Raw genomic sequence first — 22,111 nt, forward strand, 5'->3', positions numbered from 1 at the left:
TCTAGCCATAAATATTTAACTTTTTGTCCCAACTCATATATTAAAGATCATTAAAGACCGTCAACGTGTTATCGGAATTGTCCCGTCATGCATTTAATAATTAGAAAAAAACGCGGGTAATTAGCACGTGTGTGTATGTATGTCACGATAGAGTAGAGTCAGTGTGTAAGTTTTGTGTTTGTGTTTTTAGCTATCTTTCATTAGCTGTATTATTCTAGCATGCCAGACTCTTTAAAACGAAGGGATTTATTCCGTTGCAGTTGCGGCTCCATAACTTTTTTGTAAAAAGGGGGGGGGGCGCTGACTGACCTAGTCTAAAGGAGGGGGCCCTTTCCAGTCACGCTTCAGTGATTCAGTGATTCCCATTTTTTTCAGATTCAGTGCCCCACCCTGACTCCTTCTATGCATTTTGGGGGGGGGGGGGGGGGGGGCAAAAGAATAATTTAAACCTATGCATATATTTAGAAATAATTTATAAATTATTAATAGTTTTTAGTAAAAATATAAAATCATAACATTTCACAATAAACATTAGATAAATAAAATATCCAGAATAAAGGTAATGGAAATTCTGTTGAAATTTAATTTTATTGAAATATGTGCTTAATGGTTGATCCATAATTTTTCATAAGTGGGGGCCCACTGGCTGCCTGAGAGGGGGTGCTCTAGTTTAGTCCAAATAATTATGGCAAGGCTATTTTATTTTATTTCTGGGACGCCTTAATAGCCTTACCAGACATTATAATTATTTGGACTAGCTTTAGTTATGCTTCAGTGATTTCCCTACAAAAGGGGTGCAGGCGCGGATCCAGCCATTTTAAAAAGGGGGGTTCCCAACCCAGAGTAAAGGGGGGGGGGGGGGTTCCAACTATATGCTCCCATTCAAATGCATTGATCGGTCAAAACAAAGGGGGGGTTCCAACCCCCAGAACCCCCCCTCAGGATCCGCCACTGGGGTGGCACCCTTAATCCACCTCTGGTGCTCTGATTGTGAGAAATCAGAGCGTGTTCTTTTCATTGCAGCAAATTTAGGTAAATATATATGTATGTGTCTTCAGACTGAATTTATATTAATGATGGTTTAAATTATCCACATGATAAACATTAATCAGATGTTTATCTACATATACATGTATATGGGCGTTTTTCAATAAAAGCGTAAATTTCAGACCTAAAAAAAATGGAAAATCAACTTGTCTAAAATTTAATTACAAGAGTTATTTTGAATACCTCTATAATAGACTTGTTTGTAAACAAAAAGTGCAATCTTAAATATTCTTTAAAATGATATTATTTTCATAATTTGTGTACTGTTTCGTAGGGGACTTTTATCCCCTACAAAATTTCTTCTAAACACACATATTTTTTGCAATTTTAAATGTTTCCTATAGACATTCAAGTTTGTTTACTTTAAATACTAGAAAAATATCATTTTTTTCTGAATTGGAAAACCATTTTTATCGATGAAGATTAGACAGTACTTCACATATGAAGGTTCAACTCATGTTACGTAGTGGACATTTTGATGCGTTTCGTAGTGGACAAAAAGTTTCGTAGTTGACATCAACCCTATTATATGTTAATAAAAACATAATAAAAATTACATGAAACTAACCCTTGTTATTTGTTTTGCACGAATATAATTGAAAAAAGATTAAAAAAAGACTCCATGGTAGTGGTAGTGTCCACTACGAAACGTTTTTCTCTCATACTTGTTTCGTAGGGGACCGTTTCGTAAGGGACGTATTCGCATGTTTTATTTTATCCCCACAATACCTATATTGCAATAGTAAGACTGATTGTATTCATCAAAGCATTTATCAAGCTGTACACTGATATTTTTTTCATAATTTTAAAACCAGATACTGAAGGAGATTTGACCTGTTTCGTAGGGGACATTATCAAAAATACGGTATCACTCTGGTCCATTTGATGTGTTCAATTTTTCTTACCAACAATTTAATTGCCGTTATAAAAGCATCACTTCTTTTGTAAGACCCTAATGTATATATCTCTTGCAAACAAAAATTACATTGATTTTATAAAACTGGTTATTGGCAAATTTTAATGACTTCGCTTCGTAGTGGACATTTTGTGAGGGACACACCTTCTGAAATTAAAAAACCTATATTGAAATGTGTTTATTAGAATATGTTGGCTCTGAACATACTTTTGAATTATTAAAGAACTTATGTAAAGTAAAAAAAACATTTATTTCTTCATTTTTTTACGATATTTTAGAGTATGAATGTTGAACCATTCAGGAGTCAATATCTTATCAATCCCTCTAAAAATAAACTGTTTCTTTGCTTAAAAATGTTAAATCTAATTCAATGTACTGACTGCACAAAAAATTATTTTTCAAAGATCAAACAAATTTTTTTTTAAAGTGGATAGGACAAGAAAATACGTTTTTATTGAAAAATGCCTATATACAGTTTATTATCAAAATTTCTCTTTTTAGTTAACATTTTCAATAGAAATTCTCGAATTCTACGTCAAAGTTTTCCAGCATTTAAAGTGAGAGGAAATTGTTATCAGATTTTCTTTATTTTTTAAAGTCTAAGAAAGACAAAATCCTATATCATTAGAAATTGTTTGTAACTTAATTATAGAACATGAATCCATAGTTATAATTAAACTTGAAATACTTGAAATACATTCATTCTCACTATGGACATTTATATTCTTGTAAAGTCTTACTGTACCTGTCCATTATATTTAAATTTATTGTCCTAAAATTTAAACATTCAATAAAAAACCTAATCAGTCTAACTATGAAAAGAATGACCACTAATTTGAATAAGAAACTAGATCCTTTTACTAGTGCTTAGTGCAAAATGTAGTAGTGATATCAGAAATTAGTGATGTCAGAAATTAGTGATGTCAGAAATTATAAAATTGAGTTATTCCCCTTTGTATGAGTGTTATATGCTATTTTTTTAAAAAGTGAACACAAAAATGAGAACATTTATTTTCAAAATATGGTAAGAAAGATCAGGATGTTTTTATGGGCTGTTTCAATAATTTAGAAAATAAAACATTTATACCTCCCCTACCACCTATACATTCATACCTCCCCTACCACCTATACATTTATGTTTGTTGAAATCGAAAATGGCATTTGTACTCTTACTTTATATCTTGATTCTTCTATTTCATAACGTTCAACATAGGTTTAAAAGTGCATGTTATATAAAAATAGTAGCTAGAACAAGTGAAAATTGACAAAGAAAAAACATTATGTAATAAGAACTATAAGATGATAAATCTATTGGTTTGGCCGCACCAGTAAAAAAAAGAGAAACTACAGTAGACTCATTATCATTCATGAGATACTTATTTGGTGGGTACAGGTAAACCACAAATTTAAATGTTCAACAAAGTACAAGTTTTCTAGAGGATTGAAGGCAGACTTTTAGCCAAATCATGAAACCAAATACCCAAGAAAACACCATTGTTTCTGAATCAAACTGATTTAGTTATAGATGAAGTAGTCTTTCTTGACTTGCTTAATAATAATAAACAGTATGTAGGACCATATAAAGTAAGAGTTAATAGCTGAATAGCCATATATAAGAGAAAGGAGATGTGGTATAATATTAAGTATTCAACTATTGAAGATAAAATCAATATAATTTCCATTAATACAGTAAACACAAAATTTCTGTGATGAACTTGAAAACTTTTGTTTTTACATTGTCAGGTTTTTGTCTGGGTCGCATGCCCCACCACTAATCATGTCATAAAACTTTGATGATTTCTGATAGGATCCAGTTAAAAATTACATCATCATGGAACCCTGATACTAAAATGTCCTGGAGGGAACAATACTGAATTTGAGAATATTTGAATCTTGATTAACATTCCAGGTTACTCAATCCCCAATCACATAAAACCACATTGTCATAATAGTACTCATTGTATAATAACATAGATTGCATCAGGTTCAATTACATAAAGATCCTGAAAATTGTAATTTATACAAAAACATAAACAAAACTTACAAAGTTTAACTCTGAATTGATGACAGCTTAGGGCATTAATCAAGTCAATACAATTCTTTAGCCTCATTTATCTTTCTCTCAGAGATTAAAAGTTACAAGCAGATTTATTACATGAAGTAAATATAAAAACAGATATTTGAATGGATAAAGGAAGTTCATATCCAACAAACCCTTTATTAAAATTCTTCACAGAGAAATTAGATATAAATTGTGGTTATCTATTATTTTGTTATGTAAATTGTTTATTTTTTAGATACACAACACAGAAAGAAATATTTACACAAATATAAACATGATACTTGCAAGCCAGATAAGTTAGCACCAACTGTCCACCTTTTGTATACCCTAATAATTTTCTTTTTCTCATTACTATTTTTTAAATGAAATATCTGGTCTCCATTAATAGAGTTAAATTGATAGTTTGAAATTTTATTATTGAAATTTATTCCATTTTTATTTGAGTATTTCATCTGTTATTAATTAAATTTCAATTTGATGAGGTTTTGATTCTTTGAAAATTGACTTTAATGTGACTGGGATGGTGGTTTAATTTTATGGCTGTGAAATAAAGTAAAATGCACTGTGATTATTTAGCAATGAAAATCAAATATAAATTTGTTGATTAACAAAGAAATTTCACCTTTAGGAAAGAGTTTCTAGCTGTTCTAGTTATTGGTTTTAATGATATGTCTATGTAATGATATAGGGTTCAATTCTCAAAGTTTTAGCATGAATTCTTATATCAACATTCTGGACGAATCCAGATTTACCAAAATATCACACCTAGCTTCTGTTGTCAAAGAACATATAGAAATGATGCATGGCACCTTAAAATAAACGACCTGCATGACTGCACAAAAAAAACCCCGCAGTAGATATAGTCAAGGATTTGTATAGTAAGAACCTTCTTGCTATACAAATCCTTGATATAGTATAAGAAAATTCTATCTGAGAAATTATATATATATATATATATAAGATATCTTATCTTATATACATATACTGAGGATCCACCTTTAGTTTACTGTGAAAGTATTAGAAATATTTTGAAATCCTTTGAAAAGCAAATAGGACAAATTAATTGGTCACTTGGGTTCATTTATATTACCATGTGTAGGATTGTACCTGTATATCTGGCAGAGTCTATTTGACCTTGAACTCATTTTCATAGTACATCAGTATTGTTAAGTTCCTTTTATAATGGTAGTAAAACCCTCATCTTAAAAGGCTTTCATCAGAAGATTTCGTTATGATCAGTAAATCTAGCATGACATCTCAGTGTGTCCACTCTTGAAGGTTTTTGAAAAAAAAGATACTTTTCTATAAACCTGTCATTCTGTATTGGAAAAAATGACACCCTAAAGTAAGGGAAGGTAAGTAAATTTTTACCTGAAGGTTAGAAATGACCATTAAAGATTTATAATCTCCAGAACATTGTTAGGACCTCAGACAGTTTCAGATATAATTGTATGGAAAGAAATAGGGGTTTATATACTCTAAAAGTAAATAATGGATGGTGTTTGATTGTTTTTGCTACATTTTGAATTTTATATTGAAAGTGATATTGTTTAAGAGGTGTTCCCAAACCTCTTGTACACATATGGACTACTGGGGATTCATTCATGGATACCAACTTTCGTGGGTACAGGTGAACCACGAATTCAAATGTTCTACGAATAAAAAATTAATGTAGGCTTTGTATGTAGTGATTGGCAAAACCACAAAATCTAATATACAGAAAAACAAAGTTTTCCTTAATCTACGAAAATGGTACCCATGAAAATAAATGAATCCACAGTACTATTCAACAGAGCACTGTGAGTGTGTAGAACCAGTGGTGTATCCAGAGGGGGGGTGCTAGAGGTTAGAACCCCATTTTTTTTGGACGATCAATGCATTTGAATGAGGACATATAGTTGGAACCCAGCTTTTTGAAATGGCTGGATCCTTCCCTGTGACCTGTGCTTAGTGTGCATAATATTTACTGTGCAATGAATGCTTAACTGATTTTTGTGTTCTTTCAGATAGGTGTTAGCTATAGCTCATAATTGAAAAAAAGATACAGTTACAAAGTGTTCTCATCTCAGAATTTCAAGGGGAGGTAATTGTAAAATGCTATGTAGATTTAATCAATTATTTCTTCTGATCAAATACAATAAAGCAGAATCTCTTGTGTATTCAATTATCTATCTGGTCATTTTCTCCTAGAATAAAACAGTATCCAATCTAAAATGCTTCAATGGTGATGAAATTGTTTAGTATTCATTTACCGTTGACTGTGAAATCGTCACTTTACAAAATGATTTAATTTTCTGTACCACTGGTTATATGAAATATCATTTGCTATATTATTAGTGTCATGAGAATATCGGCCTTTGTTCGACAATATTTAAACAGTTTGACTTCAATCATAAGTGTCGTAGGTTATTTAGTAAGCTATTTTGAAGGAGAGAACAGTCGTAGCGGTCAATATCCGTTATTTCTTTTCATGGTAGTTAATTAATCCCCGTTTTTCACAGGATACATTTCAATCTCCAGTTTAATATTTTTTGTTAAATGATTCCTCTTTTATCAAAATTCAATAATTGTCACTCGAATATTTTTTCTAATTTTAAAATGATTTAGTAACTCCCTATTATAATTATACCTTTGAAATATGAATTGACAGAGATTCAAATGAGTGTTATTATTGTTTAAATAGATATCCTTTTGAAGGAGAATAATTATTATGATCAAATAACATCAACATATTAAAAATTCTGTATTATACCCCCTGCAAACAAAGTTTTAAGGATATATATGAATTTGCTATGTAGATTTGTCTATCTTTCAGTAAGGACAAACTTATTCATCCTTTGTTTGACATGGCTAAGGTTAAATTATGCCCCTTATACTTAAATACATTGAGGCTTTTCAGAACCATCCTTGTCATCATAACTCTTCCTACAAGGATGATTGTATCTACAAGAAACTTGGTAAATTGTTAAATTCTATTACTGTATACAGATGTGCATATTGGTAGTGTTAATGCTCATAGATATAAGAAGATGTGGTATGAGTGCCAATGAGACAACTCTCCATCCAAGTCACAATTTGTAAAAGAAAAACCATTACATGTCAAAGTACTGTCTTCAACACAAAGCTGAGGCTTACATTGAACAGTAAGTTATAAAGGGCCTAAAAAATAACTATATTGTATTTAAACCATTCAAACAGGAAAACCAACGTTCTAATCTATATAAAAAAGGATAAACAAACGACAATTACTGAACATCAGGTTCCTGAAAGAGGGAGGAAAGATACCAAAGGGACAGTCAAACTCATAAATCTAAAATAAACTGACAAAGCCATGGCTAAAAATGAAAAAGACAAACAGACAAACAATAGTACACATGACACAACATAGAAAACTAAAGAATAAACAACCCGAACCCCACTAAAAACTAGGGGTGATCTCAGGTGCTGCTCCAGAAGGGTAAGCAGATCCTGCTCCACATGTGGCACCCGTCGTATTGCTTATGTGATAACAAATCCGGTAAATAGTCTTATTCGGTAGGTCTCATTCATGAAAGGGAAGGGGATTGTAGTTACGACGTAAGGAACATATCTGATATCATTTGTGAAACGGTTATTCCATAACGGTCAACCAACTCGTGATGGCGTCCGTAAAATTTACGAAGGGATGATTTCATCCTTATTATTAAAGATGACATCAATACAACAATAATTCCTGACTTAGGATAGGTGCAAACAAATGCAGCGGGCTTAAACATTAGTGTTTCTATGGCCCTTTCAACTTCAAAGTTCAGAAATTTTATCCTTTGTAATTGGACTTCAAAAGACTTAATTTTTTGTCTGGAATCCCAGTTAAACATCAAGACCCCTTGGAATTCTGATCTGAATTTGTTTTGTACTATCTTCCCATCTTTATTTTACTTTTTATACAGGAATTGTTGAACTTAGTCTGATGTTATTTGATGCCTCTTTTTACGATAGTCATATGATACCTTATATTTTTTGTAATGAATGACTAATATTTTAGCTTTGATTTAATGATGCAGTGTATGCAATAAATTTATGTTTTTCTTTCAGGTTTTATTGACTTCATTAGGAGTACTCGGAACTGTTTTGTTGACGATTTTATGCTCGTCTTCATTTTAATGGTAAAATCGGCAGGTAAAATACACTTCATTAACTCACAGGATGTTTAATGTGCATCCTCAGAAACATTATCCGCTTTCATGTAATTAATAAAACAAAATAACAGTATGATCTCCATGAAAGGAACTAGGAAATAAACTTTGCACCCTCCCCCTTTTATATACTTTACTTCATGTGCTTGTATAGAGTTTGGGAAGGGGATGGGTTTATTGATTGCTTGCTTAATGTCCAGTGGCTAGTCTTGCATGTATATTGTAGGCAGGAATGGAATGTTTGATTTATAAGGACTTGAGAGGTTTACATCAATGAGACATCAATACAACAATAAATATAACCAAAGAAATATAGAGGACAATATACAGTTTTCAACAATAGTCTGGTGTCTTTAAAATATGTCAAGCTTAAATGAGAGTTAACACCTTCCTAGGTTTATATCTTTAATAATAAGGATGACTGATACCAGAAATGTATATATACACAGTACATTCAAAGAAAACTTTAAGAGAGACAACAGACCTTTACACTGAAAAAAATACCTAGTAATCTCTACTAGGTAAACTAGTAAACTTACTGTCCATGAGATTACTAGGCCAGAAGTATATTTACTAGCCTACTTAGTAACTATACTAGGCCATCAAAGTAAATTTACTAGGCTACTTAGTACTTACACTAGGAGTCCCTAGTAATTTTGCTAGACTGCTTGGTGACTTTACTAGTCTGAATAAGTAATTTTACTACCTTTTAGTAACATAACTAGGTCCTCCTAGTGGCAAATCCATGGTAAGACTAGTGATTCTACTAGCTTCAAGTAACTCTACAAACATTTCCTAGTAGGAATACCTCCTTCAGCTAGTAACTTTACTAGCTATAAGTACTTGTACCAGGTCACCCTCGTGTGGTACTTTTTCGTACCTAGATGTAGCAATGTTACTGGATTAAGGATTTTTTTTTATTTTGATTTGTATGCATAGTTTCATAGCAGTGCAATTTCTTATAACTATTTCTCTATTGTACTGGTACAAAGTTAAAAATGATAAATCCAATTTTTCTAATAAGAGGGACTGCCATAAAAGGGGGCTCACTCAAGTCATAGTTAAATTTTTAATGGTATAATCAATTAAATTTTTCCCATGAAAGGGGCCTAAGGGCCCCTAAATCCATCACTCAGTAAAATCAACAGGAAGCTTCTAGGTAGTTATATGTGTTTGTGATCTTTCAATTCAGGAAACACAATGACAATAGCAATAATTGTGAAAGATAAATATACAACAATGACATGAAAAGACTAGCAAAACCATCAGCAATAGGTCACAATATCCTCAATATGAATTGACTTACAATGTATACTTTGGTTGCCAATGAATGCAGATAAAAATTTGTTGCATCTGTAGTGATAATTAACCTTCAATGTCAATAAAGACAAAACTATTTCTTTTCACTCCTTGTTCTTGTTGTTTTCTCTTTCACACATTCTCACTTAAATTTCGCCATGTTAGGCCTGAAAGCTTTACAGTTACCTAACTAAATTTGTCAGTGTGTCAGGTTCAGCAAAATAATTTTAAAGATAAATTATACCTATTTTATTAACATAAGATGCATAACATCAGAACTGTAAAATACATTTTAGTAGACAATACAAAGTAGTTAATTTCAAGTATAGAAAAAGGTGTCCAACCAACAACAAACAAATAGGTAACATGTTCTCAATTTACTTCAAAGTAACCAATTAAATTCATGTTTCAAAACTATTAATAAGCTGTACCCTAATAATATTAACAATATTTCATACATGTATTTAGAATATTCAGTTTACAATTCTAAAGTTATTTCGATGAAAAAAATTTTAAACGTCAGTTTAATAAAATAACCCATCTAGTTATTGCACGGCCCCTGTTTAAATCAATCAGCTCTCCTTGCAAAACCAAAATGAATAAACACTCCCTCAAATATTTATTTTAAAAAAAAGAACAAAGTAAGACTTATCAGTTATTTTATGTCTTACTGCTTCAAATTTTACATTTTAAAACACTTAGAAGTAAAAATAAAATTGTCAGGAAGTAAGTATACAGATTGTACCTAACAGTTTATAACTTTATAAAGCATGATCACTTATCATTTTTTAAAGCACTGTAAATTTTAGTTTGAGCAAACAGATCCAACTCAATGTCACCCCTCTAGAGCACCAGGATCTAAATACATGTCACCCATCTCATATTGCACTAGGATCTAAATCATTTTCACCGTTTGCTCCTACATGTACATTGATATTTTATATTATGAAACTTTGTTTAAACTTATTTTGACCTTAATAAACTTGAACAGGCCTAGGTCAAAACTGATTTTATAGTCTTAATCTATTGAATTCTAATATTGGCTTGTATCAATTTTTAGATGAATGAATAAGTTGACACAAAAGTTGGTTAACATTTTCACGGAACTGTCATGTATACAGATAACACTTTCTCAAAATTGTTTATACTATACATGTATGTCATAGATCATAACAAAAACAAATAATCATACTTGTACTGAAACATCAATAGATATAAATATAAATGTTCATTATATAAAACTTTTCATGCTATATGTATCTGCATTGTTACATCGAAGGTCCCAATTCTGGCTTGAACTTGACGGGAGAGCGGACTCCTATTGACGGCCTTGGTGAGCTGTTTTGAAGCTCTCAACTGACTTGGCGCACACTACGTCTTCTTTCAATGAATCACAGCTTTGACAAAGAATGTGTTTTTAAATTGCTCCTTTTCACAGTTTGTTGTTTCAATAGCCTTAACCAAATTTATAAATTATCATTTTCAAAGTCTGCAAAGCGTGTCGGCTTGATGTTCCTTTTTAGTAAAGATTGCTTGTTACCAATAATTTGTCAGGTTTGGATACATTGTAGCTGGGACCATACCCTCAACCACTTTGTACGGTAATACTAGTCTTTTGCTTGTTCTTGTGAATTGCAGGTTTATCAAGTTCCAGTAAGTGTAGCATGTTGGTGGTCAATCCTTCTTATCCAAATTTATCATCCCCTGTGATTTTTTTCAGAACCTGAAATTATACAAAAATCCATAATAAAACTACATGTAGTGTTGTCAATATTAATTAATATAGATTACATGTAACTAGAACTCTACTTTCAATTTCTACTAATACATTGTATTTAAAAAACTTCATTTCACTTTGTTTCTTATGTGTGATAGGTGAGTCGTCATGTCAGACATATATAGATACACACTGAACATTTACATGTATGTCCTTTTTAATAGATTTTTAATGCAATTGCATACAAGTATTTGAAGTTAGACATTAACGAGTGTAATGTGTATGCATTAATATTAAATCTACAATTATACTGCTATACAGAGAGTTAAAATACTGGCAAAAACAATAATTATCCCAGAGCCATGTTTAAAATATACTTTTATAAATATTTTCATATTTAATTAAAAAAAAAAACAGTTAAGGCATCACCCTTTCTAATCCAGTGTTGGTAAATAATCCCAAAAAAACATTAGTAAATTAGGAAAAATTGTATTAGCCTTTATGAATTTTAACACTTTCTACTTTCATCCTGAAGCTAAGAGACGGCTAGCTTTTTAGAAAAGCTATATCTTGTTTGAATGCATTTGTGCACTCAGAGTCAAGATGCAAGTGTACACCTACATGGTGCATGTATGTCATCAAGTACATTCTGTGGTGCTTTCAAATGTTTCTCAATTTCATATTTGATGTGAAAATATTGAAGAAATACCATGTATTGACTGTGTTAGTTTTGGCAGGTTCATATTTTTTCACTACATGGGCGCAGCCATATTAATTTCATAATTCATAATTATATAATCATAAAACATTTCGGATTTAAGTTACGGTTTTCTGTGGTGAAATAGAAGGATACCCTATTAATTAATTTAGTTTTCGTATTAAAAAAGAAGAAAAGATGTTAATATTAGAATAACGAAATCTGCATCTTGTAAATCTTAACTTAAATAGATAAAGTTTGTTCCACGTGTCACAAGGTTATCTTGTCAGACCATCTTCTGTACATTTTATTTTACGTGAAAGGCGAGATGATGTGGTTCTTTTTTTGTGTAAACAAGTAAAGACGATAAAATAAAACACAAATTATTTAAAATACTTACAGCTTTTCAATGAATCAGGCCAAACATTACTCAGGTTCTTTATTCGTTTGATTGCGGCCATCACTTCATGTACAACAGAACTTGGCCACGCGAATATGATACTCGTCCGGCGGGAAATCCTGTTATCAGTTGCACAGCTGGTTCCTGGTAAAACGATGCATCCACGATAGTAAACATACTAGTCTAATTAGTTGTTTGATAATCTACTAGGGACTTTTAATGAAGTACTAGCCAAACTAGTAATATTTACTAGGTATTTTTTTCAGTGTATAGTCATCTGGATTTCACAAGAAACCAGCAGTTAAGCACCAGCACACTCCCAACAGACCCTGGTGTTCAGCTCTTTCATTGTTAGTCTTCTGCAGACTCCCAACAGACCCTGGTGTTCAGCTCTTTCATTGTTAGTCTTCTGCAGACTCCCAACAGACCCTGGTGTTCAGCTCTTTCATTGTTAGTCTTCTGCAGACTCCCAACAGACCCTGGTGTTCAGCTCTTTCATTGTTAGTCTTCTGCAGACTCCCAGCAGACCCTGGTGTTCAGCTCTTTCATTGTTAGTCTTCTGCAGACTCCCAACAGACCCTGGTGTTCAGCTCTTTCATTGTTAGTCTTCTGCAGACTCCCAACAGACCCTGGTGTTCAGCTCTTTCATTGTTAGTCTTCTGCAGACTCCCAGCAGACCCTGGTGTTCAACTCTTTCATTGTTAGTCTTCTGCAGACTCCCAACAGACCCTGGTGTTCAGCTCTTTCATTGTTAGTCTTCTGCACACTCCCAACAGACCCTGGTGTTCAGCTCTTTCATTGTTAGTCTTCTGCACACTCCCAACAGACCCTGGTGTTCAGCTCTTTCATTGTTAGTCTTCTGCAGACTCCCAGCAGACCCTGGTGTTCAGCTCTTTCATTGTTAGTCTTCTGCAGACTCCCAACAGACCCTGGTGTTCAGCTCTTTCATTGTTAGTCTTCTGCAGACTCCCAGCAGACCCTGGTGTTCAGCTCTTTCATTGTTAGTCTTCTGCAGACTCCCAACAGACCCTGGTGTTCAGCTCTTTCATTGTTAGTCTTCTGCAGACTCCCAACAGACCCTGGTGTTCAGCTCTTTCATTGTTAGTCTTCTGCAGACTCCCAACAGACCCTGGTGTTCAGCTCTTTCATTGTTAGTCTTCTGTAGACTCCCAACAGACCCTGGTGTTCAGCTCTTTCATGGTTAGTCTTCTGCAGACTACCTATCTTGTACATTAGTGCAGTTAGCTGTAACCGTCCTGATCATAAGAAATTCATGTATTAGACATTTTACAATTTGAGAAAATATATATACAGGATGGAAAAATAATGAGGGCTGTGTTCAGATTTCTGTTATTAAATTTTATTTACTATAAATTCAGAAATTATTGTGTGCATTTATTATTTAAAGCAATTTTGTCACTTTAGACAAAAATATGATTTTATTTTTGGGATATTGAGAAAAATCCTGTTTAATTCATTCAAAATGCAAGTTTAAATTATTGCATTGTTCACTTTTGTAGCTGACTATGCAGTATTGGCTTTACTCATTGTTGAAGGTGGTACAGTGGCCTATTTGTTAATTTCTGTGTCATTTGGTCTCTTATGGAGAGTTGTCTCATTGAGAACCATACCACATCTTCTTTTTATTATATTTCCTGTCTAGTGCATTAATTGGTGCTGTTGACTCCTTGATATATTTATTAATCTCTTGTAAAAGGAAAATAATGTATAAATATTTTACAACTTAAGAAAATGCATGAAGGACAAATAATTCAGGCTGTGTTCTGATTTGTGTTATATAATTTCATTCTATTGAGGACAATTCAGACTTAGAACATCTCGTGTTTCAGTTCGAACCAACAGACCAAAATGAAATTGATCTATATACAAACTTTTTCATCAATCGCTGAACTTACAAGTTAAATCCAATTTGTAATGTATTATATTATAGACATTTAGAAGACGTATTGTAAATCTATGGTAAACATAATATGTCAGAGAACATGTTCGAGGAAGCCATCCATTACTTACAGTATCGACATATACAGATATAAACCAAATGTATGATGGGTAAAGAAAACAATAGAAATGAGTTTGTTTCAAGAATTGATGTTAAAGTAATGGAAAGATTGATAGACAGACAGACATGTAAATATACAATCTGACAATCAGTGGCGTGGAGGATTGGATTCATCAAAATATGGTAGTCTTATGAAAAATTATTTAATTTATATATAGATCTATAAAGTTCACAGTACTAGTGCGTTTTTATCTGAAAATTTGGATATGTCTATGTTATACGCGTTGCAGGAACTGAGTTCACTTGAAAGTAATAGACCACTTTGTAGTCACCAGAAAAAAATTCGACTATTAAGCGCGACGTCATTTACCAGATAGAGGGGGTCGCCTGTATCCCAGCACTATCAACCTTCATCAAGTGTCTAAGTGATCGTCATTGTGCAGGGTAAACTAGAAATAACTTTTGTTTCGTAGGTACGTGAAGATTTGAGAATTTAGTTTGCCAAATAAATCGTGCATTATAGCATTATAATTTTCCAACCACTCGCTCAACATTGGAATAGAAGTGACGATGCCCGTAAACGCACGAATGATGTTCACTAAAACCAGAGTTTTTGACGGAAATGCATCGAACTCGAAAGTTGTCTATTGGCTCATTGTTTGAAAACCATTTTATAAATGTAAAAAAAATTAAGAAAATAATATCAAAAATTAATAAGAGGAATTCAAGGGGACATAATTCTCCTATCAAACTTTAACTTTACTTTAAAAACGTTTGTTCTGTTATAAAAGCCAAACATTGAATTGTATGGAATTCAAGATTCATTAACTGAAAAATAGTCCAAAAGAAACTTTGAAGATGAGCAACAGCAATTAAAACAAGACCTTTTGACTCGCTGGTTATTTTTAAAGTTTTTTCCCTATGTTTGTTACCATAAACAGAACCAACCCTTTATCCCCCTTTTATAATTCAACATCAATATTTGGACAAGAATTTAAGTGTTATGCAATCTGATAATTCTGTCTTCTAAAAACTTGAAATTGGTCTGACTTTGATTATAATGCATTAATGTGTTATAATTGAAAGAAGAAATTTATTGAATCCTTAGAGCAATTTCAAAATGTCTAACAAATTTCTCTTTGTGTGCCATCGTGATTAATAATATTTCTTAATACAAGATCTCATCATTACAGCATCAAATGACATATTTCTTCAAAGCAGTCAACACCGAGGGCTATTGTTGACTCAGTTCTTAATCATTGTCTAATATTTGGTATCCATGGTTATGAAGAAAACAGATTTCTATAATTAGATCTAGTTAGGCATCTTACAAGTTTTCTTTCCCTCAGGGTGAAATAAGATGTTAGAAAGAAAACTTTTAGACCTAATAAAATTAGTTTATAAGGATGAAAGGTTTCATCTGATAAAGTGATGATTTTTCTTGATTTCAATGTTTAGACTGGAAACCATATAATTTCCTAACTTCATTTAGTTTTAGTCGAAGAAGTACAAGTATGAAAGACCATTTTTATATTAACAGTTTGAGGATTTTTCTTAAATTGCATCAAAATCGTATTGTATTTGAGTCATATTAGAAAAGGGTAAATTGTGAGTCAACTGTCGGTTTTTTTTTGGAACTTGTACAAGCCAAATTTCAAGTTTGAAAGCTGTGACAATAAATCTTGGGTATACAGCAGTAAAGTTCTTTGTTCTAATGCAATGAAAAATATGGTCTTGTGCAACTTTCATCTATAAAATCTATAAGTTAGAAAATGCCTAGATCCTAAATTCTGATGGTAATTTGTTGATTCTAATGATATTCTGAGGATTTTGATAGTAATCTGTGGATTCCACTCTTGTCACCTTTTTCGTTTATCATTAAGAATCTACAGTATAGTACATGTATATACATTCTCAGTGGATTGGAACTTAAAAACGTATTCTTCCTAAATGCCTATGAATTAAATGAGACATTGCACAATGAGACAGACCAATAAAAAAAATACAAATATCTGTTCATTAAATCAGTAATTGGCTTTTGTATATAAAGCTTATGCAATATCTTGTAAAGATCAAAGGAAATTCATTTTTCTTGTACTTTCATGCTGAAAAACCAAAACTTACAAAAAGTTACATCACAAAGCTCTCTAATCTTAATCAGTTTACTTGCAGAAAGCTGATTCTATTTCAAATTTTACCAAGAGCTATTTACAGAAATATCAGGTGATGAAAACTAACGATAAACTCTTGTGAATATACTTCAACTTTTGTCTATTTGTCGAAAGTGTGTGGTTTTGTGTTGTCTATAAATCATTTTCCAGGTCCATTGCTGACGAAAATCATGTTACCATATGTTGTTTGGTTTCTGCCTCTTGTTAATCAAAACTTCAATTTTCCTATCGATGCCACTGCCAGTCAAAGCACATCAAAGTGAGTTCTTTGTTTCCAACAAACCAATTTTAAGACTGAATTCCAGGGAGGGGGCCCCTTTCGTGGGAAAAATTTGGGTTGATTATTATAAGGAAACACTGAAGCATGACTGGATCGGGTTCCCTTAGGTCAGTCTGCGGGCCCCCCCCCCCCTTAGGTCAATCTGCGGGGCCCCCTTAGGTCAGCCCTTATGAAAAGTTCTAGATTTGCCACTGATTTGATTATTTTTCGTCACAATCAAACATCAGAAAAGACTAATGATCCATTAATCATGTTTTGTTCTAACCAAACTTATACTTTGTCTACCATTGGACTTATAAAGGTACATTGCTCTCTTTATCTTGTCTGGCCAGCTTATAAAGATGGATGATCCTCTCTCACAATTTTTTTCCTAAGAAATGTGTCTGACGATATTTTTGAACCGTCGTCTTAAATCAGATAAATCCAGCAGAAGGCAGAAGAGTGTATTTTTTTTATCTGTATTTGACACTGGTCATTTGAAAATCAATAAATCTGTTTCTAATTGTTTTATTTTGCTGCATTGTCATGGTTAAGTTACACAAACTTGTAAAAATTTCAGATTTGATAGTGTTATTTTCTTTTCTTTTTTTTTTGTTCTGTAGTAAACCAGCATAATAATTATATTGATAGCTACACATTTGGTGTGAAAAATTGTAGGAAATTATAGAAAGAATTCACACAACATTTGGTTGTTTCAGTTAATGCTATAAACAGTCAATGTAATAAAATTATTGCTATAGCCTTTTGTAAAATTTTGTGTCTTGATTTTCTAGTCGACATTTCCTTTTAAGATATGTGCTATGATTGGATTTATTTGTTGTAAGCTGATTGATATAACACTTGAAATATCATATTACTTTCAAAACATAGAGACAGTGAAATGGTTTTAATGTTAAGGTGCCAACTGCTCAAATCTAAAAAAATCTGTTAAGATTTTGGTGTTGAATTTACTGTAGGATTTTACTTCACATCTTTAATGATATTTGCTTTACATTTTTAAAGTGAATCATAAATGTTCTTCTAATGTGTTGTGAAATGTCATTCAAGTTATTTCTCATATTTCAACTGGGACTAATTTGTTGGTCCCTGGATTCGAGAAATATTCCCAGAATTAGTTTGTTTGACATCTATTATCATCTAACATTCTTCTTTTCACTCCTGTTTAAATATGCCACTGAATTAGTAAATAATTTCAATAGATTATTTTTTATTATCAAAGGTCATAGAAAGAATAAAAGGTCGCTTGATGGAAGAAAATGTCAGCCAAAAAAGACATAAGGTCATGAACAGAATGAAGATGTTCTTGTTTATTGGTTCATTAATTATCCAATCAACATCATGAAAGGGTTTGTATTGTTTTTACACTTATTTTTGGATGAAATACTTGACCATATGGAGAGAATTCTGTCATAGTCCATTTTCTTGTCTTGTTGATTGATGACCAAAACTCTTGGACATTGGTCTGAGTTAGAAATATAACAATTAAGCAGGGAATCTGTCAAAATACTATTGAAAATAAAATGATAGATCTATTTTATAATTTTTAATTTATTTATTGATAATAAATCATCGTTAATTTATAAGAAACAAATTGTAGTAATTTCTATTATTAAAGATTTTTATTTGCAGAGTGATTGTGCTAATAGAACTGTGAAATATGAAATTCTATTGTTCTATACATGACAATAATTTTCACCTTTGTGATACTTTGACAGTTTAAAGTCCGCTGGGAAATCACATGATTGTTTTCAATAAATCACATGACCGTTTACAATTGATACATATTTGATAGGTTCAATTAAAGTCTATTTTGTTCTTTTTATTTCTTATTAATTAATTCATAAACAGATAATCTGTATTAAGAAAAAAAACTAGGGCTGCATAAAAACTTCCGAACAATTCTCATTTCTAGATTGAAAATGTGAAAGTATGCAAGTCTGTCAATTTTGTGTATGTGTACAAGTTAATATAGTAATATTCTCTTTGCCTTGTCAAAACATTTGTCATAAGTCATTTGAGACAAATGTCTGATAATTGAAATAAAAGATTATATAAATGTAATATTATTTGAAGATAACTAAAAAAAAAATGAAGAAAAAAGTGTTTGTAAAATCCACATGGAATTATACAGATGTTTAGACTTAATTGATAACACCAAACTATTAAGGGTAATAAAACAGTTTAACATTATGTAAATATTGAAAATGAATTAACATTCACAACCATTTCAAGTGTATTTTAATGATTATCTTGAAAGTTCTTTAACCTATACAAATTGTAACAAATTACAATAAACGATATTGAAAATCAGTTTTATAAGTTTGATTGAAGTTGTTAGATCTAGCTTGAGGTAGTGATGTACTAAAGAGAGAACATCTTATTATTCCTATTTGAAAAGTCCCAAGCGCTTTGATGATGTAAATTTGTTTGAACTAAATCTCTAGTTGGTTTCTTTTTCCGTTACATGGTAAAATGCTCAGAATTAAAACCGCACTTTGATATTTCTGGAATAGCTGAACAAAGTGACTGTTTTCATCATTTTAAATGTCATTAAATAGATTTTGAATTCTTTAAAGGTTTACCGCTGTTATGTGCTCAGGGTTATGTATCCCATGCTACTGAATGCACTTATTATCCCGAATTACAATGAGGCAGTCATTGAGGCGTGACTAATTAATCAATTTATAAACTCATTGATTGGATGATACTTTAAGTAGAACATTCTAATTGACCAATAAATAAATTTGCCATCTGTCGTAATTTTTGTGAAGGAGTATTTTGTCTATTGTTAAGATAATGTGCTTTATGCCCCCTAAGCATGCTGCTCGGAAGAAATAGAGAATTACAGACCAAATTAACCATTCAGATGTCTTAATTTATCGTGGATTAATATTCAAATGGTTGCTATCACTTCCACCCAAATGGTCAAAGAGGAAAGATAACGGCGGGATAAATGGAAAATTGACCCATTGTAAATTATTATCACGATTGTCACAGAGGGATAGTTGAGTTTGATATAACCCAGCACAGGGGCTAGGAAATGCAACTTCCTTTTCTCTAAGATGTTCACTAATTATTATTTGTTAAATATAATTTTGGCTCATTTGACCATTATTCAAAACATTGAGACATTTTATTTTATCAAACATGCACACATACAAAATTAATCACTGTAAATTAAGAAAATTTTGCCTGCATTCATTACTACTACTTTTGAACATTGAAAAACAAAATTGAATTGTGAATTCTTGAAATTTAGCATAAAAATAATGCTGTAGGACTTAAAATGCCAGTTTATTTAGAAATTGCCTTGTACATTTATTTTTTTCTATCTTCAGATTAGTATAGTCTTAATGCAGCCAGCACATGTTAAAAACGGAAAAGTATAGTACAATGTTGAAAAAAAAATCGTAAACTTTTTTGATGATTCTTTAAAAAATTGAATAGCCATTAGTGATTGCTTTTCAATTAATTTATTCAACATGTGGGATAATTCTTTGTTTAAAAACTTCCACAACATAAAATATAAAAAAAAAATATTAGCATTTTGACCCCTTTGTACTTAATAACTTTTGTCATGATTTGAAGATCAAATAAATCTATAGAAAAACATCAAAGAATTATGATAATAATGTATTTTTCTATTTCATTAATTTCCACAGAATCTATTTTCTACCTTTTACCCAAATTAATTTTTGTTTCATTTAATATTAAAAGAATCGGTTTATTGACAAAATGTTGTTACAAAGGAAATTTTTAATAGTAAATAGTTCCCAAGAGAATTATCATAAATATATGAAGAATTATTATCATTTTCTATTTTGACCACATTTTCCGCTGGACTAGTTGTATTTAATGACAGTTTACGCTGGACTGGGTGTATATAACATCTTAATTTCCAGTTCTCTGCAATAGGGAATTAAAGGGCTGTATGATTAAGTCTGTGATAACCTTTCAACACATGTTTATCCAAGGTGCTATTAATTTGACATTAACTAAATTTCTTTTATGTTCCAATTACAATCTATTGTTGCTAATAAGTGATTGACCATCTGTGACTCATTCAAGAGATGGACAGCTGGACTGAGGTCCTATCCTGGACTAATATGATGGGTACTTGTGAATGACCAAAGGTGATGTGATTTCTTTGCTGGGATCATCAGAGCTAATGGAAAACAGGAAACTTAATGACATGATTTATATTGTATTGAAATTAATTCAAAATTAAGTTGTAATTGAATTCTGTTTTCTTAAATTAAATTTTACAAAACATTTCTTTGTGAATGTTTTTCTGATGTTCAGATTTAATTCAAAAACATTTTTTTGGCAATTCCTTTGATCTTTTTACACATAGTTAAAAATATTGTTGAAAAATAATCCTTTAATAAAGATCTTTCAATAGCAAAATTCCAGTGATATTTTTTTCTCAAATTGACTAAGATAGACTAAAACCAACTACTGGTACCATTTCATGTTTTTCGAAGCCCTGATTCTTTTATAAAAATCAAGATGTGCAACAGACTATTTTTATATTACTGATTTTTGACTTTAAAGTAAAATCAAGCCTTCAATTGTTACAATTTAAGGGTGAAATTTACTGTTTTATGTTTTCTTTACACTACAAAATCATTGGAAAACAGTAAACTCCCTCCTCAAAAATAAGATCTATCTAATCTGTATTTCCATCTACATCATCATACAAGTTCTGATAGGAGTTATTGCCCTTTAATAAAATGACAGGTTTGACCATGTTTTCATGATTTTGATTATTATCTTGAAACACACCTGAGTTGAAAGAAAGAAAATGTAAACAGCAAAAAATAGAACCTGAGTGTCCTCACAAAAAGATACCCTGCCTGGTTAAATTGATTCTTTAATTTGTTGGGCCTGCTTTATCATTTATCTACATCCCCAGTTAGTGTTCTATAACTGTTAAATGTCATCAATATCTGGTCAGCAGATTAGAAGTTGCACTTACTACCTACATGGTCAGACAGACAAAAGTACAAAGAGATTACTACCCACCCCCCTAAAATATGTTTGAGGTGGGTTTAATGATCAGTAAAACAAGATGATAATTAATTTGACAGAAGCCATCAGGGATTTATTGTCCTGGAAAGACTTGATAGAATAATAAAAATGGTTCGATATGTTAAAATATGTATGAAAAACTGATCAGTATTAGATTTTGTTTACATAGTTCATGACCTTTTAAGAAAGTTGTATTGAGATGCTGCCTATTAAATAATTCTGTTATAAAATTTCAACTTAACTCAAAATTAATTTTCTTGAGAAAAGCATCCAACAGTTATATTGTCTTTTATTGA

General features: G+C 31.5%; 1 long non-coding RNA gene across 2 annotated transcripts; it reads left to right on the top strand.

Moving 5' to 3' along the window:
- Positions 1-5,884: 5,884 nt before the first annotated feature.
- On the top strand, positions 5,885-18,129 carry LOC139510450 (uncharacterized). 2 transcript variants are annotated; one of them, XR_011661878.1, is made up of 4 exons: positions 5,885-6,108; positions 8,100-8,183; positions 14,265-14,516; positions 18,004-18,129. It is a non-coding gene; the product is annotated as an uncharacterized lncRNA (long non-coding RNA). The 2 variants fall into 2 exon arrangements; XR_011661879.1 differs by lacking the exon at positions 14,265-14,516.
- Positions 18,130-22,111: the final 3,982 nt, after the last annotated feature.

This window comes from Mytilus edulis, chromosome 2 (genome assembly GCF_963676685.1).
Source record: "Mytilus edulis chromosome 2, xbMytEdul2.2, whole genome shotgun sequence".
NCBI lineage: Eukaryota > Metazoa > Mollusca > Bivalvia > Mytilida > Mytilidae > Mytilus > Mytilus edulis.